Genomic DNA, 24,809 nt, shown 5'->3' with positions numbered 1-24,809 from the left:
TTAGCAAGCTTCATATTTAACATGCAATGGCATCAACACAAAATCCACCTTGGCCGAATATCATCCCCATGACATAGCAAAGTTTTGAACCATGGACTAATTAGAACTCAAGCTACCAACTAAAACCATGCATGAATCTCATGGAACACCATCAAACATACCTTAACTTAGATGCAAATATGGCCGAATATCTTCAACCTTTCTCCTTTCAAACCGGCCAAGAAGAACCAAAGGATGAAGCTTTTCTTTTCTCTTTTTTTTTTCTTTTTCTTCCTAGTTTTGGCTCAAAGAAAGGATGAACAAATTTTTTTTTTCTTTTTTCTTCAACTCACGGCAATGGGGGGGATCGCACACCTTCTTTCCTTTTTTTTTTCATTTCTTTATTCCTCACCTTAGTTTAATGTTTCCTCCATATTGCACCAACAAAACATGTCTATGACATGTTTTGCCCATCCTCCTTTGTCATGGCCGGCCACCACTTATAAAAAGAGGGGTATTTGACATGCAAAACCATTGTTTTGCATGCATGCTTCAATTAGTCATCACACATTTCCTATCCTACTTTCAAAGTTTACTACTAGGTCCTTTTAGTGAAATTCACATTTATAACCCTAAATCAAATCATCAAAATGTCACACACGAATTAACACATATCATAGGCATCAAAATGAATATTAAATTATTTTTATGCCTCGGTTTTGTGGTCCCGAAACCACATTCCGACTAGGGTTGTTTTAAGGCTGTCACAACTCTCCCCCACTTAAGAAATTTTTGTCCCCGAAAATCTTACCGGTAAATAGGTTTGGGTATCGCTCTTTCATAGAGTCCTCGGCTTCCCAAGTAGCTTCTTCTATCCCGTGTTTGAGCCATAACACTTTCAGTAGCGGAACCCTTTTGTTTCGCAACTCTTTCACTTCACGTGCTAGGATACGAATCGGTTCTTCTTCATAACTCATATTGGCTTGAATTTCAACCTCTGATGGACTAACTACGTGCGATGGATCAGATCTATAGCGTCGAAGCATCGAAACATGAAAGACGTCGTGAATCTTTTCGAGTTCAGGGGGCAAAATCAAACGATATGCAACTGGACCGACTCGTTCGGATACTTCATATGGCCCGATGAACCTCGGACTCAATTTGCCCTTACGCCCAAATCTGAGTATCTTTTTCCAAGGTGAAACTTTAAGAAACACTTTGTCTCCCACCTGATACTCAATATCTTTTCGTTTCAGATCCGCGTACGACTTCTGGCGATCTGTGGTCGCCTTCGACTTTCACGGATCACTTTTACTTTTCGTCAAAGATCTTTAATCAAATCAACTCCGAAAATTTTACTTTCACCGAGTTCGGTCCAAAACAATGGTGTACGGCATTTATGCCCGTATAAGGCCTCGTAAGGTGCCATCTTAATACTTGATTGAAAACTATTGTTGTAAGCGAATTCAATCAAGGGTAAATACCGTTCTCATGAACCACTAAACTCGAGGATGCAACATCTCAACATATCCTCAAGTATCTGAATTATCCGCTCGGATTGACCATTGGTTTGGGGGTGAAAGGCGGTGCTGAAATGCAACTTGGTACCCAAAGCTTCTTGCAATTTCTTCCAAAATCGTGAGGTGAATCTCGGATCTCTATCCGACACGATAGAAATAGGTACCCCGTGTAATCTCACGATCTGAGAAACATACAATTCAGCTAATTTTTCCATTGAAAAATCCGTGCGTACGGGGATAAAGTGAGCCGACTTAGTCAATCTATCAACAACGACCCAAATCGCATCTTTCTTACTTGCCGACACTGGCAACCCAGATACAAAATCCATCGTTACTCGATCCCATTTCCATTCAGGTATCATGATCGGTTGGAGTAAACCCGTAGGCACTTGATGTTTCGCCTTCACTTGCTGACATATTAAACACTTCGAAACAAAATTGGAAATGTCTCGTTTCATACCATACCACCAAAACTGACGTCTTAGGTCGTTGTACATTTTCGTACTCCCCGGGTGGACTGACATTCGGCTACAATGAGCTTCGTTCAGAATTATCGAAATAAGTTCTGAATTTCTTGGAATACACAAACGATTTCTAAACCTCAAACAATCGTCACCATCAACTTGAAACTTTGATTCCACATTCGGAACACATTCAGCCCGTCTTGCAACCAACTCATCGTCGACTTTCTGAGCTTCACGAATTTGATGAATCAATGATGGTTTGGCCTTTAATTCGGCTACTAACACATTGTCGGGTAGAATAGACAAGTGTACATTCATCGCTCATAAAGCAAACAGTGATTTCCGGCTTAAGGCGTCCGCAACCACATTAGCCTTTCCCGGGTGATAATCGATGACAAGCTCATAATCTTTTAACAACTCGAGCCAACGTCTTTGTCGCAGATTTAAGTCTCTTTGAGTCATCAAATATTTGAGAATTTTGTGATCCGAATACGCATGGCACTTCTCACCAAATAAGTAATGTCGCCATATTTTCAGGGCGAATACGATGGCAGCTAATTCGAGATCATGGGTCGAATAATTTTTCTCATGTGGCTTTAATTGTCTCGACGCATAGGCCACAACTCGACCTTCTTGCATCAATACGCAACCTAACCCAAGTAGGGAGGCGTCACTATAGATGACAAACTCTTTGCTCGATTCGGCCGCACCAAAATTGAGCTTCCGTCAAATAAGTTTTCAGTTGATCAAAACTTTTCGACATTTTTCCGTCCATTCGAACTTAACATCTTTTGGAGTAGCCGTCATAGGTGTGGCTATCATTGAGAAACCTTTACAAACCGTCGGTAGTAACCGCAAGTCCCAAAAAGCTCGAACCTCGGTAATATTTCTCGAGGCTTCCAGTTAAGTATGGCTGAAATTTTGCTCTGTCGACTCGAATACCCGATGCCGATACCACATGACCCAAGAAGCTAACCTCTCTTAACCAGAACTCACACTTGCTGAATTTAGCATATAACTACTTATCCCGTAAAATTTGCAACACTAATCTCAGGTGTTCAGCATGTTCGGTCTCATTTCTTGAATAGACCAAGATGTCATCAATGAACATAACTACGAACCGTCCAAATCGTCTCAAGATTCGATTCATCAAATCCATAAATACCGTAGGGCATTAGTGAGCCCGAACGGCATCACTAAGAACTCATAGTGACCGTACCTCGTTCTGAAAGCAGTTTTGGGTACGTCCGAATCTCGAATCCGCAACTGATAATAACTCGATCTCAAATCTATCTTTGAAAACACTGAGGCTCCCTTTAGTTGATCAAACAAATCATCAATACGCGGTAACGGATATTTATTCTTTATCGTCACTTTATTCAGCTGATGATAGTCAATACACAACCTCATGGTTCCGTCCTTCTTTTTCACAAACAATACTGGTGCACCCCAAGGTGAGAAACTTGGTCGAGCGAAACCTCTATCCGTCAATTCTTGCAACTGAGCTTTCAACTCCTTTAACTCGGTTGGTGCCATACGATACGGAGCTATCGAAATTGGCGTAGTCCCAGGTACAAGCTCAATACCAAACTCTATCTCCCGAACAGGTGGCAAACCCGGTAATTCTTCGGGAAAAACATCCGGGTATTCACAAACCACCGGCACAGATTCGGGTTTTATTTCTAACTCCTTATCATCAAGTACATACACAAGGTATGCTCCGCACCCCTTTCTTACATATTTCTGGGCCAACATTGATGATATTACAGCTGGCAACCCCTTTAAGTCCGTAGACTCAACTCGGATCATCTCGTTATTCGCACACCTCAAATCCATAGTCTTGCTTTTGCAATTCACAACCGCATCATGCATGGTCAACCAATCCAAACCAAGAATAACATCAAATTCATCGAACGGCAAAAGCATCAAGTCTGCCGAAAAACAGGAACCTCGAATTACTAGGGGGCATTTCTTACACACTTTGTCAACAAGCACGAATAACGACCCAAGGATTTGACACCGAATTACGAACTCGGTCGACTCAATAGGTAAAGTCTTCTTGGATGCTAAGGTTTCGCATATACAAGAATGAGTAGAACCGGGGTCAATCAAAGCAATCACATTAGTATCAAAGAGAGTGAAAGTACGGTAATAACATCCGGCGAGGAAGCATCCTCGCGTGCCAGTATGCATAAGCCCTAGCAGAGCGCGAGCCTCGGATCTGGTCGTAGCATCTCTAGATCCTCTCGACCACCACTAGCATTGCTCGTATTTCTAGATGGTCTACCTCGGCGGTGGTAGCACCGGCTTCCACTCGATTTACATTCTGCTCAGCAACCTCGGGCAATCCTTAATGAAGTGGTCGATCGATCCGCACTTGTAACAGAGCGGTCATGGAATCTACAACTTCCGTAATTCCATTTGCCACATCATCGGCACTCCGATTCGTCTCGTCGTTCATTCCCAACCTTGGCGCAGAAGTGCCTCGTGTATTGTGGGGTCGATCACGATCTCGTCTAAAAGGCCGAAGTGCCTCTAGACCGCCCACATCATCTCAAAATTTCTTCGATGCTGTTGAAGAGACTTTCCGAAGATCTTTACGAAACTCTCCGGTTCCCACATCAACTTTTGTTTTTCTTTTCTAAGCTCTTGACTTTACAAGCTCGCTCGACGAGTACTACGAACTCTCGTATTTCAAGAATGCCAACGAACATTTTATATCTTCATTCAGCCCATCCTCGAAGCGTTTACACATGATGACCTCGGACGAAACACATTCCCGGCGTATCTACTAAGTCTAACAAATTTTCGCAGAATCGAGAATCGACATAGAACCTTGCTTAAGTTCAAGAAATTCCTTCCATTTTGGTCAATGAATCTCGGTGATATACTTTTTTCAAACTCGGTTTGGAAAAATCCCAAGTTACTTGCTCTCGGGCACAATGAAGTCGAGTACTCCACCAATAGTAGGCGTAATCGCGTAGCAAGGAGATAGTACACTTTAGGCATTCATCGGGTGTACAAGATAGCTCATCGAGTGCGGATAGTGTTGTCCAACCAAAATTCAGCTTGCTCGGCATCGTCGCTATCCGTAGCTTTAAATTCAGTAGCCCCATGTTTTGGATTTCATCAACTAGGGCTTATTTGACCTTATTTGGTCAGTTACCGGAGGTATTGTAGGTGCGGGGGTTGTGTTTGTTGGGAATGGAGGTTGTGGAACAGCCGTGTTAGTTCGAATGTATTGGTTGAACCAATCATTCATCACGCTATAAAAAGCTTGCCTAGCCTCATCATTCGGATTACTAGCATTAGGTTGAGAGTCCGCCGGAGCTGTCCTTTGTGCGGGAGCAGGCGCTACACTCTCAAGATCATCAGCTACCGCTCGGTCGGGATCGGGATCCATTACTATAAATAAACACATTTCAATTGTCAGAAATCACCACACTATCAAATAATCACATAAAATGGCATGTATAGCTAGACCCAAACGCATTACGGTAGTCCTAGAATCGACTAAACCGTAGCTCTGATACCAATAAAATTGTAACACCCCGTACCCGCGACCGTGGCCGGAGTCGAATACGAGGTGCTAACAGACTTAACTTAATTATTTCCACAGTCCCTTTAAAAATTTCCAGACAAGCTGGTTCTTTGCGTCCTGCCGTCGCCTTAAAATTCATATCTTGAGTTTCAAAACTCGAAATCAGTTTCGTAAATTTCTCCTGAAACTAGACTCATATGTCCATCTACATATTGTTTTCTAAAATTTTTGGTTGGGCCAATTAGTACAGTTTATTAGTTAAAGTCTCCCATGTTACAGGGATCGACTGCACTGACCTTCGCGCATTACAACTTGGATATCTCCCTGTGCAGGGCTTCAATACTGATGTCATTTGTTTCTATAGAAACTAAACTCAAAGAGGAATCTATACATATATGGAATGACTCCTAATTGTCTCTGGTTAATTTACAATGAATTTTCAAAGTCGGAACAGGGAATCCAGAAACCGTTCTGGCCCTGTTTCACGAAAACCTAAATATCTCTTAACATACAACTCATATGACCATTTCGTTTCTTCCATATGAAAGTAGATTCATCAAGGTTCATTTAAATAATTTATTCACTATTTAATTCCATTCTTGATATTTTTAGTGATTTTTCACATCAACACCACTGCTGCTGTCAGCATCTGTTTTCAGGTAAACGTTACCTATTTTGTGGTTTCCATGGACCAACTAGAGTTTTGTCATACATAGGTCCACCTATGATCATATTTAGCCATTCCAAGGGCTGATCATTGCCCAACACTTCCATTCCAGTCCATAGTCACATCATGAAACCATATATACATACATAAACACAAATGGTCTAATGCCATACTCCACTTCTACGAGCCATTTTCGCATGGCTGTACACACATACATCACAAAAAGTATTTGAAAAACAACAAAGGGTAGTCCTATACATGCCATATCCAGAGTTCAACTAAAAGAGTACCAAAGGGCTTTGATAGTGTGGATGACTTCGACTTCGATGATCCCAAATCCAATAGCTAACGAACAAAATCTAGAAAACAAAGAGCCAAAGCAAAGGGTAAGCAATTTAATGCTTAGTAAGTTTCAAGCAATGAAATCGGCTTTGACTAAAGTATTACGTTCACATAGCTAAATGAATCACTTTATTAATACACATTCTCATAATCATACTTACTTCACACTTCATCAACATATACACACAAGGTATCAACCTATCTAAGAGCCGAAAGTTCGTTAGTCGATTGAGCGAACACTATTTCAAACGAATCAACTTTTCCGATGCACATGTAAACATACCTTATCGTATGGGTTTTTCGAGCGTATTAATTGAATTTATTACAGCACCAAAACGCTCACCTTCAAACCGAGGTTCTTGAATTTAGCGGATATAACCACAAGCACAATTGCCTTGGTCTTAACCCGGATTTGGTAACTTGCACAAATGCCTTGGTCTTAGCCGGATATAACAACTTCATACGAATGCCTTGGTCTTAGCCCGGATATAATCATTAGCATAAATGCCTTGGGACTTAGCCGGGTATCATTCAAATGCTCATGTACACATATATCAATAATCACGACACATCCATATTTCATTTTCGTTACTAAGGCTCAACCACAAAACATTTATCAAACCTTTCCAATTTCGGCTCAATAGCCACACACAAAGAGCATGATTTCAATTGACATTACAGCGTAGTCCCTACGCACATTCGGCTATCCGTCATAATATGACAAATCATTTCAATATAATTCAAGTAGGGTCGTTACTCAAGACTTACCTCGGATGTTGTCAAACGATTTGACGGCTATTCGCTCACTTTTCCTTCCCTTATCGGATTTAGTCCCCTTTGCTCTTGAGCTTAATTTAACAAATAAATTGATTTAATCATTTGAGCATCGACAAGAGGAATTCAAGGTACTTAGCCCACATATATTCATTGGACATTAAAGTCACATATGTACGGAATTCATGAATTAAACTCAACGCATTTGTTAGTACTCTCCTTAGCGAATTTTCTAAGTCAAGATAAAGCCTTCAACATGCTTACTCATGGCGAACAACACATCAACCTAGGTACTCATTCATGTGGCCGATTATGCATGTTGGTGTTGAGGCCAATTACATGTTTAATACCACACATGAATGGCATACATTTTACTAACTAATGCATTACATATTGTAGCTCAATACACATCTATCATTTACTTCATAACGAAACATCATCACAAGTAAATATATACCTTGAGATAGTATATATGTCATACCAATACATCATGTGCAAACATATATACATATAGGTGCAAGGGCGAATCTCAAGTTGATTATAACCAAATACAAACATATATCCAAAACACAAATCTTACCTACCATGCAATAAGCATAAATCATTCTTATGGATATACCATGGCGAATACATCACAACACCATATCATTTCGATTTTGGTCATGGTTAAACAAAGAACTTAATGTCTCACTCCAAAATGCTAAAAAGAAGGTCCAAGAGCCATCAATCTTCCATCACATGTATCATTAGCAAGCTTCATATTTAACATGCAATGGCATCAACACAAAATCCACCTTGGCGAATATCATCCCCATGACATAGCAAAGTTTTGAACCATGGACTAATTAGAACTCAAGCTACCAACTAAATACATGCATGAATCTCATGGAACACCATCAAACATACCTTAACTTAGATGCAAATATGGCGAATATCTTCAACCTTTCTCTTTTCAAACCGCCAAGAAGAACCAAAGGATGAAGCTTTTCTTTTCTCTTTTTTTCTTTTTCTTCCTAGTTTTGGCTCAAAGAAAGGATGAACAATTTTTTTCTTTTTCTTCAACTCACGGCAATGGGGGATCGCACACCTTCTTTCCTTTTTTTTCATTTCTTTATTCCTCACCTTAGTTTAATGTTTCCTCCCATATTGCACCAACAAAACATGTCTATGACATGTTTTGCCCATCCTCCTTGTCATGGCCGCCACCACTTATAAAAAAGGGGTATTTGACATGCAAAACCATTGTTTTGCATGCATGCTTCAATTAGTCATCACACATTTCCTATCCTACTTTCAAAGTTTACTACTAGGTCCTTTTTAGTGAAATTCACATTTATAACCCTAAATCAAATCATAAAAATGTCACACACAATTAACACATATCATAAGCATCAAAATGAATATTAAATTATTTTTATGCCTCGGTTTTGTGGTCCCGAAACCACATTCCGACTAGGGTTGTTTTAAAGGTGTCACAACTCTCCCCACTTAAGAAATTTTGTCCCCGAAAATCTTACGGTAAATAGGTTTGGGTATCGCTCTTTCATAGAGTCCTCGGCTTCCCAAGTAGCTTCTTCTATCCGTGTTTGAGCCATAACACTTTCAAGAGCGGAACCCTTTTGTTTCGCAACTCTTTCACTTCACGTGCTAGGATACGAATCGGTTCTTCTTCATAACTCATATTGGCTTGAATTTCAACCTCTGATGGACTAACTACGTGCGATGGATCAGATCTATAGCGTCGAAGCATCGAAACATGAAAGACGTCGTGAATCTTTTCGAGTTCGGGGCAAAATCAAACGATATGCAATCTGGACCGACTTCGTTCGGATACTTCATATGGCCCGATGAACCTCGGACTCAATTTGCCCTTACGCCCAAATCTGAGTATCTTTTTCCAAGGTGAAACTTTAAGAAACACTTTGTCTCCCACCTGATACTCAATATCTTTTCGTTTCAGATCCGCGTACGACTTCTGGCGATCTGTGGCTGCCTTCAGACTTTCATGGATCACTTTTACTTTCGCTCAAAGATCTTTAATCAAATCAACTCGAAAATTTTACTTTCACCGAGTTCGGTCCAAAACAATGGTGTACGGCATTTACGCCCGTACAAGGCCTCGTAAGGTGCCATCTTAATACTTGATTGAAAACTATTGTTGTAAGCGAATTCAATCAAGGGTAAATACCGTTCCCATGAACCACTAAACTCGAGGATGCAACATTTCAACATATCCTCAAGTATCTGAATTATCCGCTCGGATTGACCATCGGTTTGGGGGTGAAAGGCGGTGCTGAAATGCAACTTGGTACCCAAAGCTTCTTGCAATTTCTTCCAAAATCATGAGGTGAATCTCGGATCTCTATCCGACACGATAGAAATAGGTACCCCGTGTAATCTCACGATCTAAGAAACATACAATTCAGCTAATTTATCCATTGAAAAATCTGTGCGTACGGGGATAAAGTGAGCCGACTTAGTCAATCTATCAACAACGACCCAAATCGCATCTTTCTTACTTGCCGACACTGGCAACCCAGATACAAAATCCATCGTTACTCGATCCCATTTCCATTCAGGTATCATGATCGGTTGGAGTAAACCCGTAGGCACTTGATGTTCCGCCTTCACTTGCTGACATATTAAAAACTTCGAAACAAAATCGGAAATGTCTCGTTTCATACCATACCACCAAAACTGACGTCTTAGGTCGTTGTACATTTTCGTACTCCCCGGGTGGACTGACATTCGGCTATAATGAGCTTCGTTCAGAATTATCGAAATAAGTTCTGAATTTCTTGGAATACACAAACGATTTCTGAACCTCAAACAATCGTCACCATCAACTTGAAACTTTGATTCCACATTCGGAACACATTCAGCCGTCTTGCAACCAACTCATCGTCGACTTTACGAGCTTCACGAATTTGATGAATCAATGATGGTTTGGCCTTTAATTCGCTACTAACACATTGTCGGGTAGAATAGACAAGTGTACATTCATCGTCAGTAAAAGCAAGCAAAGTGATTTCCGCTTAAGGCGTCCGCAACCACATTAGCCTTTCGGGTGATAATCGATGACAAGCTCATAATCTTTTAACAACTCGAGCCAACGTCTTTGTCGCAGATTTAAGTCTCTTTGAGTCATCAAATATTTGAGAATTTTGTGATCCGAATACGCATGGCACTTCTCACCAAATAAGTAATGTCGCCATATTTTCGTAGGCGAATACGATGGCGACTAATTCGAGATCATGGGTGAATAATTTTTCTCATGTGGCTTTAATTGTCTCGACGCATAGGCCACAACTCGACCTTCTTGCATCAATACGCAACCTAACCCAAGTAGGGAGGCGTCACTATAGATGACAAACTTTTTGCACGATTAATTTGCACCAAAATTGAGCTTAGTCAAATAAATTTTCAGTTGATCAAAACTTTTCGACATTTTTCCGTCCATTCAAACTTAACATCTTTTTGGAGTAAGCCGTCATAGGTGTGGCTATCATTGAGAAACCTTTACAAACCGTCGGTAAGTAAAGCAAGTCCCAAAAAGCTCAGAACCTCGGTAATATTTCTGAGGCTTCCGGTTAAGTATGGCTGAAATTTTGCTCGGTCGACTCGAATACCGATGCCGATACCACATGACCCAAGAAGCTAACCTCTCTTAACCGAACTCACACTTGCTTGAATTTAGCATATAAGCGCTTATCCCGTAAAATTTGCAACACTAATCTCGGTGTTCAAGATGTTCGGTCTCATTTCTTGAATAGACCAAGATGTCATCAATGAACATAACTACGAACCGGTCCAAACATCGTTCAAGATTCGATTCATCAAATCCATAAATACCGTAGGGCATTAGTGAGCCCGAACGGCATCACTAAGAACTCATAGTGACCGTACCTCGTTCGAAAGCGGTTTTGGGTACGTCCAGAATCTCGAATCAGAATCGATAATAACCCGATCTCAAATCTATCTTTGAAAACACCGAGGCTCCCTTTAGTTGATCAAACAAATCATCAATACGTGATAACGGATATTTATTCTTTATCGTCACTTTATTGGTGATGATAGTCAATACACAACCTCATGGTTCCGTCCTTCTTTTCACAAACAATCTTGGTGCACCCCAAGGTGAGAAACTTGGTCGGCGAAACCTCTATCCGTCAATTCTTGCAACCGAGCTTTCAACTCCTTTAACTCGGTTGGTGCCATACGACACGGAGCTATCGAAATTGGCGTAGTTCGGTACAAGCTCAATACCAAACTCTATCTCCGAACAGTGGCAAACCCGGTAATTCTTGGGAAAAACATCCGGGTATTCACAAACCACCGCGCAGATTCGGTTTTATTTCTAACTCCTTATCATCAAGTACATACACAAGGTATGCTCGCACCCTTTCTTACATATTTCGGGCCAACATTGATGATATTACAGCTGGCAACCCCTTTAAGTCCGTAGACTCAACTCGGATCATCTCGTTATTCGCACACCTCAAATCCATAGTCTTGCTTTTGCAATTCACAACCGCATCATGCATGGTCAACCAATCCAAACCAAGAATAACATCAAATTCATCGAACGGCAAAAGCATCAAGTCCGCCGAAAAACAGGAACCTCGAATTACTAGGGGGCATTTCTTACACACTTTGTCAACAAGCACGTAACGACCCAAGGGATTTGACACCCGAATTACGAACTCAGTCGACTCAATAGGTAAAGTCTTACTGGATGCTAAGGTTTCGCATATACAAGAATGAGTAGAACCAGGGTCAATCAAAGCAATCACATTAGTATCAAAGAGAGTGAAAGTACCGGTAATAACATCTGGCGAGGAAGCATCCTCGCGTGCGCGTATTGCATAAGCCCTAGCAGGAGCGCGAGCCTCGGATCTGGTCGTAGCATCTCTAGATCCTCTCTGACCACCACTAGCATTGCTCGTATTTCTAGATGGTCTACCTCGGCGGTGGTAGCACCCGCTTCCCACTCGATTTACATTACATTCAGCAACCTCGGGCAATCCTTAATGAAGTGGTCGATGATCCGCACTTGTAACAGAGCGGTCATGGAATCTACAACTTCGAATTCCATTTGCCACAACATCGCACTCCGATTCGTCTCGTCGTTCATTCCCAACACGGCGGCATCAAGTGCCTCGTGTACCCGCCAGGGGTCGATCACGATCTCGTCTAAAAGGCCGAAGTGCCTCTAGACCGCCCACATCATCTCAAAATTTCTTCGATGCTGTTGAAGAGACTTTCCGAAGATCTTTTACGAAACTCTCGGTTCCCACATCAACTTTTTGTTTTTCTTTTCTAAGCTCTTGACTTTACAAGCTCGCTCGGCGAGTACTACGAACTCTCGTATTTCAAGAATGCCAACGAACATTTTATATCTTCATTCAGCCCATCCTCAAGCGTTTACACATGACCTCGGACGAAACACATTCCGGCGTATCTACTAAGTCTAACAAATTTTCGCTCAGAATCGAATCGACATAGAACCTTGCTTAAGTTCAAGAAATTCCTTCCATTTTGGTCAATGAATCTCTGGTGATATACTTTTTCAAACTCGGTTTGGAAAAATCCCAAGTTACTTGCTCTCGGGCACTGTGAAGTCGAGTACTCCACCAATAGTAGGCGTAATCGCGTAGCAAGGAGATAGTACACTTTAGGCATTCATCGGTGTACAAGATAGCTCATCGAGTGCGGATAGTGTTGTCCAACCAAAATTCAGCTTGCTCGGCATCGTCGCTATCCGTAGCTTTAAATTCAGTAGCCCCATGTTTTCGGATTCATCAACTAGGGGCTTATTTGACCTTATTTGGTCGATTCATCGGAGGTATTGTAGGTCTTGGGGTTGTGTTTGTTGGGAATGGAGGTTGTGGAGCAGTAGTGTTAGTTCGAATGTATTGGTTGAACCAATCATTCATCACGCTATAAAAAGCTTGCCTAGCCTCATCATTCGGATTACTAGCATTAGGTTGAGAGTCCGCCGAGCTGTCCTTTGTGCGGAGCAGCGCTACACTCTCAAGATCATCACTACCGCTCGGTGGGATCGGGATCCATTACTATAAATAAACACATTTCAATTGTCAGAAATCACCACACTATCAAATAATCACATAAAATGGCATGTATAGCTAGACCCAAACGCATTACGGTAGTCCTAGAATCGACTAAACCGTAGCTCTGATACCAATAAAATTGTAACACCCCGTACCCGCGACCGTGGCCGGAGTCGAATACGAGGTGCTAACAGACTTAACTTAATTATTTCCACAGTCCCTTTAAAAATTTCCAGACAAGCTGGTTACTGCGTCACTGTCGCCTTAAAATTCATATCTTGAGTTTCAAAACTCGGAAATCAGTTTCGTAAATTTCTCCTGAAACTAGACTCATATGTCCATCTACATATTGTTTTCTAAAATTTTTGGTTGGGCCAATTAGTACAGTTTATTAGTTAAAGTCTCCCATGTTACAGGGATCGACTGCACTGACCTTCGCGCATTACAACTTGGATATCTCCCTGTGCAGGGCTTCAATACTGATGTCATTTGTTTCTATAGAAACTAAACTCAAAGAGGAATCTATACATATATGGAATGACTCCTAATTGTCTCTGGTTAATTTACAATGAATTTTCAAAGTCGGAACAGGGAATCCAGAAACCGTTCTGGCCCTGTTTCACGAAAACCTAAATATCTCTTAACATACAACTCATATGACCATTTCGTTTCTTCCATATGAAAGTAGATTCATCAAGGTTCATTTAAATAATTTATTCACTATTTAATTCCATTCTTGATATTTTTAGTGATTTTTCACATCAACACCACTGCTGCTGTCAACATCATTTTCAGTAAACGTTACCTATTTTGTGGTTTCCATGGACCAACTAGAGTTTTGTCATACATAGGTCCACCTATGATCATATTTAGCCATTCCAAGGGCTGATCATTGCCCAACACTTCCATTCCAGTCCATAGTCACATCATGAAACCATATATACATACATAAACACAAATGGTCTAATGCCATACTCCACTTCTACGAGCCATTTTCGCATGGCTGTACACACATACATCACAAAAAGTATTTGAAAAACAACAAAGGGTAGTCCTATACATGCCATATCCAGAGTTCAACTAAAAGAGTACCAAAGGGCTTTGATAGTGTGGATGACTTCGACTTCGATGATCCCAAATCCAATAGCTAACGAACAAAATCTAGAAAACAAAGAGCCAAAGCAAAGGGGTAAGCAATTTAATGCTTAGTAAGTTTCAAGCAATGAAATCGGCTTTGACTAAAGTATTACGTTCACATAGCTAAATGAATCACTTTATTAATACACATTCTCATAATCATACTTACTTCACACTTCATCAACATATACACACACAAGGTATCAACCTATCTAAGAGCCGAAAGTTCGTTAGTCGATTGAACGAACACTATTTCAAACGAATCAACTTTTCCGATGCACATGTAAACATACCTTATCGTATGGGTTTTTCGAGCGTATTAATTGAATTTATTACAGCACCAAAACGCTCACCTTCAAACCGAGGTTCTTCGGAATTTAGCCGGATATAACCACAAGCACAATTGCCTTGGTCTTAACCCGGATTTGGTAACTTGCACAAATGCCTTGGTCTTAGCAGGATATAACAACTTCATACGAATGCCTTGGTCTTAGCCCGGATATAATCATTAGCATAAATGCCTTGGGACTTAGCCGGGTATCATTCAAATGCTCATGTACACATATATCAATAATCACGACACATCCATATTTCATTTTCGTTACTAAGGCTCAACCACAAAACATTTATCAAACCTTTCCAATTTCGGCTCAATAGCCACACACAAAGAGCATGATTTCAATTGACATTACAGCGTAGTCCCTACGCACATTCGGCTATCCGTCATAATATGACAAATCATTTCAATATAATTCAAGTAGGGTCGTTACTCGAAGACTTACCTCGGATGTTGTCAAACGATTTCGACGGCTATTCGCTCACTTTTTCCTTCCCCTTATCGGATTTAGTCCCCCTTTGCTCTTGAGCTTAATTTAACAAATAAATTGATTTAATCATTTGAGCATCGACAAGAGGAATTCAAGGTACTTAGCCCACATATATTCATTGGACATTAAAGTCACATATGTACGGAATTCATGAATTAAACTCAACGCATTTGTTAGTACTCTCCTTAGCCGAATTTTCTAAGTCAAGATAAAGCCTTCAACATGCTTACTCATGGCCGAACAACACATCAACCTAGGTACTCATTCATGTGGCCGATTATGCATGTTGGTGTTGAGGCCAATTACATGTTTAATACCACACATGAATGGCATACATTTTACTAACTAATGCATTACATATTGTAGCTCAATACACATCTATCATTTACTTCATAACCGAAACATCATCACAAGTAAATATATACCTTGAGATAGTATATATGTCATACCAATACATCATGTGCAAACATATATACATATAGGTGCAAGGGCCGAATCTCAAGTTGATTATAACCAAATACAAACATATATCCAAAACACAAATCTTACCTACCATGCAATAAGCATAAATCATTCTTATGGATATACCATGGCCGAATACATCACAACACCATATCATTTCGATTTTGGTCATGGTTAAACAAAGAACTTAATGTCTCACTCCAAAAATGCTAAAAAGAAGGTCCAAGAGCCATCAATCTTCCATCACATGTATCATTAGCAAGCTTCATATTTAACATGCAATGGCATCAACACAAAATCCACCTTGGCCGAATATCATCCCCATGACATAGCAAAGTTTTGAACCATGGACTAATTAGAACTCAAGCTACCAACTAAATACATGCATGAATCTCATGGAACACCATCAAACATACCTTAACTTAGATGCAAATATGGCCGAATATCTTCAACCTTTCTCTTTTCAAACCGGCCAAGAAGAACCAAAGGATGAAGCTTTTCTTTTCTCTTTTTTTTTTCTTTTTCTTCCTAGTTTTGGCTCAAAGAAAGGATGAACAATTTTTTTTTCTTTTTTCTTCAACTCACGGCAATGGGGGGGATCGCACACCTTCTTTCCTTTTTTTTTTTCATTTCTTTATTCCTCACCTTAGTTTAATGTTTCCTCCCATATTGCACCAACAAAACATGTCTATGACATGTTTTGCCCATCCTCCTTTGTCATGGCCGGCCACCACTTATAAAAAAAGGGGTATTTGACATGCAAAACCATTGTTTTGCATGCATGCTTCAATTAGTCATCACACATTTCCCTATCCTACTTTCAAAGTTTACTACTAGGTCCTTTTTAGTGAAATTCACATTTATAACCCTAAATCAAATCATAAAAAATGTCACACACGAATTAACACATATCATAGGCATCAAAATGAATATTAAATTATTTTTATGCCTCGGTTTTGTGGTCCCGAAACCACATTCCGACTAGGGTTGTTTTAAGGCTGTCACAACTCTCCCCCACTTAAGAAATTTTTGTCCCCGAAAATCTTACCGGTAAATAGGTTTGGGTATCGCTCTTTCATAGAGTCCTCGGCTTCCCAAGTAGCTTCTTCTATCCCGTGTTTGAGCCATAACACTTTCAGTAGCGGAACCCTTTTGTTTCGCAACTCTTTCACTTCACGTGCTAGGATACGAATCGGTTCTTCTTCATAACTCATATTGGCTTGAATTTCAACCTCTGATGGACTAACTACGTGCGATGGATCAGATCTATAGCGTCGAAGCATCGAAACATGAAAGACGTCGTGAATCTTTTCGAGTTCAGGGGGCAAAATCAAACGATATGCAACTGGACCGACTCGTTCGGATACTTCATATGGCCCGATGAACCTCGGACTCAATTTGCCCTTACGCCCAAATCTGAGTATCTTTTTCCAAGGTGAAACTTTAAGAAACACTTTGTCTCCCACCTGATACTCAATATCTTTTCGTTTCAGATCCGCGTACGACTTCTGGCGATCTGTGGCTGCCTTCAGACTTTCATGGATCACTTTTACTTTCTGCTCAGCATCTTTAATCAAATCAACTCCGAAAATTTTACTTTCACCGAGTTCGGTCCAAAACAATGGTGTACGGCATTTACGCCCGTACAAGGCCTCGTAAGGTGCCATCTTAATACTTGATTGAAAACTATTGTTGTAAGCGAATTCAATCAAGGGTAAATACCGTTCCCATGAACCACTAAACTCGAGGATGCAACATTTCAACATATCCTCAAGTATCTGAATTATCCGCTCGGATTGACCATCGGTTTGGGGTGAAAAGCGGTCTTTGAAATGCAACTTGGTACCCAAAGCTTCTTGCAATTTCTTCCAAAATCATGAGGTGAATCTCGGATCTCTATCCGACCACGATAGAATAGGTACCCCGTGTAATCTCACGATCTAAGAAACATACAATTCAGCTAATTTATCCATTGAAAAATGCATGCGTCACGGGGATAAAGTGAGCCGACTTAGTCAATCTATCAACAACGACCCAAATCGCATCTTTCTTACTTGCCGACACGGCAACCGGATACAAAATCCATCGTTACTCGATCCCATTTCCATTCGGTATCATGATCGGTTGGAGTAAACCCGTAGGCACTTGATGTTCGCCTTCACTTGCGACATATTAAAAACTTGAAACAAAATCGGAAATGTCTCGTTTCATACCATACCACCAAAGCGGCGTCTTAGGTCGTTGTACATTTTCGTACTCCGGGTGGACCGACATTCGGCTATAATGAGCTTCGTTCGAATTATCGAAATAAGTTCAATTTCTTGGAATACACAAACGATTTACGAACCTCAAACAATCGTCACCATCAACTTGAAACTTTGATTCCACATTGAACACATTCAGCCCGTCTTGCAACCAACTCATCGTCGACTTTTCGAGCTTCACGAATTTGATGAATCAATGATGGTTTGGCCTTTAATTGACTACTAACACATTGTCGGGTAGAATAGACAAGTGTACATTCATCGCTCAAAAGCAAGCAGTGATTTCCGCTTAAGGCGTCCGCAACCACATTAGCCTTTCCCGGTGATAATCGATGACAAGCTCATAATCTTTTAACAACTCGAGCCAACGTCTTTGTCATGATTTAAGTCTCTTTGAGTCATCAAATATTTGAGAATTTTGTGATCCGAATACGCATGGCACTTCTCACCAAATAAGTAATGTCGCCATATTTTCGAGGCGAATACGATGGCGACTAATTCGAGATCATGGGTGAATAATTTTTCTCATGTGGCTTTAATTGTCTCGACGCATAGGCCACAACTCGACCTTCTTGCATCAATACGCAACCTAACCCAAGTAGGGAGGCGTCACTATAGATGACAAACTTTTTGCACGATTCGGTGCGCACCAAAATTGAGCTTAGTCAAATAAATTTTCAGTTGATCAAAACTTTTCGACATTTTTCCGTCCATTCGAACTTAACATCTTTTGGAGTAGCCGTCATAGGTGTGGCTATCATTGAGAAACCTTTACAAACCGTCGGTAAGTAAGCAAGTCCCAAAAAGCTCGAACCTCATTAATATTTCTCGGAGGCTTCCGGTTAAGTATGGCTGAAATTTTGCTCGGTCGACTCGAATACCGATCCGATACCACATGACCCAAGAAGCTAACCTCTCTTAACCGAACTCACACTTGCTGAATTTAGCATATAACCGCTTATCCGTAAAATTTGCAACACTAATCTCGGTGTTCAAGCATGTTCGGTCTCATTTCTTGAATAGACCAAGATGTCATCAATGAACATAACTACGAACCGGTCCAAATCTTTGTCGAAGATTCGATTCATCAAATCCATAAATACCGCGAGGGCATTAGTGAGCCCGAACGGCATCACTAAGAACTCATAGTGACCGTACCTCGTTACGAAAGCGGTTTTGGATGCGTCCAGAATCTCGAATCAGCATCGATAATAACCCGATCTCAAATCTATCTTTGAAAACTTGAGGCTCCCTTTAGTTGATCAAACAAATCATCAATACGATAGCGGATATTTATTCTTTATCGTCACTTTATTCGGTGATGATAGTCAATACACAACCTCATGGTTCCGTCCTTCTTTTCACAAACAATCTTGGTGCACCCAAGGTGAGAAACTTGGTCGGCGAAACCTCTATCCGTCAATTCTTGCAACCGAGCTTTCAACTCCTTTAACTCGGTTGGTGCCATACGACACGGAGCTATCGAAATTGGCGTAGTCCGGTACAAGCTCAATACCAAACTCTATCTCCGAGCAGTGTGGCAAACCCGGTAATTCTTGGGAAAAACATCCGGTATTTGCAAACCACCCATGCAGATTCGGGTTTTATTTCTAACTCCTTATCATCAAGTACATACGCAAGGTATGCTTCGCACCCTTTCTTACATATTTACGGGCCAACATTGATGATATTACGGTGGCAACCCTTTAAGTCCGTAGACTCAACTCGGATCATCTCGTTATTCGCACCTCAAATCCATAGTCTTGCTTTTGCAATTCACACGCATCATGCATGGTCAACCAATCCAAACCAAGAATAACATCAAATTTCTAGACTAGCTGCTTCGGTTAAGTTGCGTCCTTTATGTATAAAAAATAGACTCATATGTCCATCTACATATTGTTTTCTAAAATTTTGGTTGGGCCAATTAGTACATTTTATTAGTTAAAGTCTAAATACCTAAGGGAATGAAACCTCAAGATTCATTTAAATAATTTATTCACTATTTAATTCCATTCTTGATATTTTTAGTGATTTTCACATCAACACCACTCTTTGATTGTACACTTTAGGCATCGGTGTACAAGATTTCGAGTAAACTTTACCTATTTATGTTTTCGTGGTTTCCATGAACCAACTAGAGTTTTGTCATACATAGGTCCACATATGATCATATTTAGCCATTCAAAATCTTGTTATTATTTTCTTGATGATCCCAAATCCAATAGCTAACGAACAAAATCTAGAAAACAAAGAGCCAAAGCAAAGGGGTAAGCAATTTAATGCTTAGTAATTGTATGATAAATATTTAACTTGTTCTTAATTATGTGTTCTTAATTCGCGTATTAATTGTTGTGATATCCTAGGATAATGATTGAAGATAACATTATTCTTCGAGATGTTTTCCTTTTAGTTATGAACTAAATCCCTAAATACCTAAGGGAATGAAACCTAAGATTTCCTGCGGAGTTTTGAGTTTTCGAATCTTGTTATTATTCGAGGAATTGTATGATAAATATTTAACTTGTTCTTAATTATGTGTTCTTAATTCTTGTTGTGATATCCTAGGATAATGATTGAAGATAAGCTCTTATTCAGAGGAGGAATAGACCCTGTCTCAGAGTACATTTATCATAATTAAGCGAAGTTCATTGTGCACCTAGACATAGGGTGACAAGACTTTGCCGAATTAGGGTGAAACCTAATAAGGGGATCCATAGATCGAGTTAATGCAACCCTAGGGTGTTAATTAGAGAAAAGTCTCAATTTTTCAATCTAGGGATTAGACATTATTAGTCTTGAATAGGGATAATAACATAACTTAGGGATCTTTACGGGACAGGTTAAATGAATAAATAAATGCGATTCGAGCCGAATAACAAGTAAAGTCTAGGTGGATTTTTCCTTAGGTATTGTCTTAATTCAATTGTTTTCCAAAAGTAATCCCCCAATTCTACTTTCTGTTAATTCTTAGTTTAGATAATTAGTTAGTTAAAACAAAACCGCCTTATTCTTAGGCTAGATAATAAAAAGACAGTCATTACTACTACTTTTAGTTCCTTTGGGTTCGACAATCCAGTCTTGCTAAAACTATACCACTGTTCGATAGGTACACTTGCCTACATCGTGATAATAGCTAGTTTCAAGAACGATTCTTTATAAATTTTTAAAACCTGTTACACGAAAATCGTGATCAAGTTTTTGGCGGCGTTGCTGGGGAACTAAGATATTAGGAACGCTCAATTTTTATTATTTTAGCCATTTATTTTTCTTGAAATTTAATTTTAATTTAATTATTATTATTTATTAATTTAATTTTTCTTTCTCTTGGTGTGTTTTTATAGTTTCTGACTAGAAGAAACCCGTCAGAACCACTACTTATTGACGAAGAAATCGATCGCACAGTTCGTAAAAACTAAAGAGAAATAAGGCGAAGCTTAAGATACACAGAGAACGAGCAAGAGGACGATACTCAAACCCAAACCGAAGAAATGGTTGAAAACCAAGACAATCAGCTACCTCCTTCAATACACGTTGAACTAGCAAATTAGAATCCTGCTCCTCGTACTATGTATGATTATGCTAAACCTACTTTAAAAGGAACTGAGTCAAGTATAGTTAGGCTTGCTATTGCTGCAAATAATTTTGAACTAAAACCTAACACTATTCAAATGATACAGCAATTTGTTCAGTTTGATTGTTTACAGGACGAGGATCCGAACACTCACTTAGCAAATTTCCCGGAATTCTGCGATACATTTAAAATTAATGGCGTTTCTGATGATGCCATTCGTCTTCGGTTATTTCCTTTTTCATTAAGGAACAAAACTAAACAGTGGTTGAACTCATTACCACGAGGGTCAATTACTAGGGAATAAATGACCGAAAAATTTCTATTAAAATATTTTCTGCCGGCTAAAATGGCCAAATTACGTAATGATATCTCTTCGTTTGTGCAGATGGACTTAGAAACTCTTTACGATGCATGGGAGAGATACAAGGACTTACTGAAAAGGTGCCTTCACCATGGGTTACTGCTTTGGCTACAGGTTCAAACATTTCATAATGGCCTGAATCCTTCGACTCGACAAATGGTTGATGCAGCTGCTGACAGAACCATCAATAATAAAACATCTGAAAATGCTTATGAGTTTATTGAAGAGATGTCACTGAATAACTATCAGTGGCAAGTCATGAGGACTAAGCCAACTAAAATAGCAGGCGTTTATAACGTCGATTCGGTTACTATGCTGTCAAACCAGGTAGAACTTCTAAATAAAAAGATTGATGGTTTACTTGGTTCTACTCAGGTACATCCAGCAATGAGGTGCGAGAAGAATGGAGGAGGAGCATGCACAGAGTATCAACCTTTCAACCCTAGCATCGAGGAGGAACAAATCCAATATATGGGTAACAATAACTCTAGATCCCAAAATAACCCATATAATAACACTTATAATGCAGGTTGGAGGAACCATCCCAATTTCTCATGGGGCGGTCAAGGAAACCAAAGACCAAAACATCCTCTCCACCCTATCAACAGGAAAAGAAACTGAACCTTGAAGAGATGATATCTAAATTTATCTTGGTGTCAAAAACTCGTTTCTAGAACACTGAGACAACACTTAAAAATCAACAAGCGTCGATCTAAGGGCTCAAAACTCAGATAGGCCAGCTGTCCAAACTAATTTTGGAAAGACCACTAGGAAGTTTACCTAGTAACACCAAATCAAAAGAGCATGTAAAAGTAGTTACACTAAGGGGTTGGAAAGCGTTAGCGAAATCTGAAAAGAAGCTAACACAAGAAGCCGTGATAAGCAAAAGGGGGGAAGAAAAACCTGAAAATAGTGACAATCCAGTGCCGAAAGTATATAAACCACCAGTTCCATACCCAACAAAATTGAAAAAAGACTGTACTGATGCACAATTTGGTAAGTTTCTTGAACTTTTTAAGCAATTACATATCAACTTACCTTTTGTTGAGGCCATCTCGCAGATGCCTACATACGCAAAATTTTTGAAGGAGCTTCTAACAAATAAAAGGAAGTTTGATGACTTATCTACAGTAGAACTCAACGAGGAGTGCTCAGCCATACTCCAAAACAAACTACCAACCAAACTGAAAAATCTAGGAAGTTTTACTATCCCTTGCTTAATTGGTAGTTTGAATGTTGAGAAAGCACTAGCTGATTTAGGCGCTAGCATTAATTTGATGCCATATAAAATGTTCAAAAAACTTGGTCTTAGGGAACCTAAACCCACTAGGATGAGTACTCAATTAGCCGATAGATCTGTTAAATATCCTAAGGGCATTATAGAAGACGTACTTGTGAAAATAGATAAATTCATATTTCCTGTTGACTTTGTTGTGCTTGACATGGACGAAGATGTGGAAGTGCCCTTAATTTTAGGGCACCCATTTTTAGCCACCTTGCTAGAATGTAATCGATGTGGGTGTGGTAAATTGGTACTTAGAGCGGTGACGAGGAGATTATCTTAAAAATTTATGATGCTATGAGGTTTTCTAGGGAACAGGATGATTCATGTTATTTTATTGACTCTATTGATCATACTACTCAAGACTCTTTTCAGGAAATTATACAGAAAGACACCACGGAACTGTATTTAGCTCAAAAAGAGGAGACAGATGATGAACCTAATGAGCATTCTTCAAGAAAAGTAGAATATGAGGGCATTAAGATAAACGATGAACTTAAGCAAAAACCCTCTATTGAAAAGCCTCCCAAACTGAAACTTAAAAAATTACCAAACCACTTGGAATACGCATTCTTGGAAACAATTCTACATTACCAGTTATTATTGCGTCTAACTTGCAACCCAAGGAGAAAGACGAATTAATCCAAGTATTAAAAGAACATAAAAAGTCCATAGCTTGGAAAATTTCTAACATTAAAGGAATCAACCCATCTTTTTGCACCCATAAAAGTTTGATGGAAGATGAATACAAACCGTGTGCAAGCTCAAAGACGACTGAACCCCAACATGAAGGAAGTTGTTAAAGCCGAGGTAATTAAACTTCTAGATCTGGAATTATTTATCCTATTTCGGCGGTTCTTGGGTAAGTCCAAAGGCGAGTTGTCCCTAAGAAAGGAGGCATGACGGTTGTGACAACGAGAAGAATGAATTAATCCCAATAAGGACAGTCACAGGATGGAGAGTTTGCATTGACTACAGGAAACTGAATGATGCCACAAGAAAAGATCACTTCCCCTTGCCATTCATTGACCAAATGTTGGAAAGATTATTCGGGCACATGTACTATGCTTTTTAGACGGACTCTCTGGCTACTTCCAAATCCCAATAGCTCTTGAAGATCAAGAAAAAATGACATTCACATGCCCATATGGTACGTTTGCTTATCGTAGAATGCCTTTTCGATTATGTAATGCACAGGTAACTTTCAGCGTTATATGATGGCCATCTTTTATGAACTCGTGTAAGATATCATGGAAGTATTTATGGATGATTTCTCGATATTCAGTAACTCTTTCCATCTCTACCTTAAAAATTTAAAATGAGTTTTAATAAGATGTGAGGAAACGAACCTTGTGCTTAACTGGGAGAAATGTCACTTCATGGTTCAAGAATGTATTGTATTAGGGCATAAAATTTCTAGTAAAGAGATTGAAGTGGACAAATCTAAAATAGAAACAATCAAAAAATTACCCCCTCCTAGTTCGGTTAAGGCTATTAGAAGCTTTTTAGGACATGCTAGTTTTTATAGAAGATTTATTAAGGAT

At 39.7% G+C, this 24,809-nt stretch overlaps 1 non-coding gene across 1 annotated transcript; it reads right to left on the bottom strand.

The window, feature by feature from the left end:
• Window positions 1–21,974: 21,974 nt before the first annotated feature.
• On the bottom strand, window positions 21,975–22,081 carry LOC128282396 (small nucleolar RNA R71). Its single transcript, XR_008272663.1, has one exon. It is a non-coding gene; the product is annotated as a small nucleolar RNA R71 (small nucleolar RNA).
• Between the last annotated feature and the right edge of the window lie 2,728 nt (window positions 22,082–24,809).

This window comes from Gossypium arboreum, chromosome 1 (assembly GCF_025698485.1).
Source record: "Gossypium arboreum isolate Shixiya-1 chromosome 1, ASM2569848v2, whole genome shotgun sequence".
NCBI lineage: Eukaryota > Viridiplantae > Streptophyta > Magnoliopsida > Malvales > Malvaceae > Gossypium > Gossypium arboreum.
The sequence above is the reverse complement of the archived record's forward strand: the minus strand, read 5'-3'. Positions and strand labels throughout refer to the sequence as shown.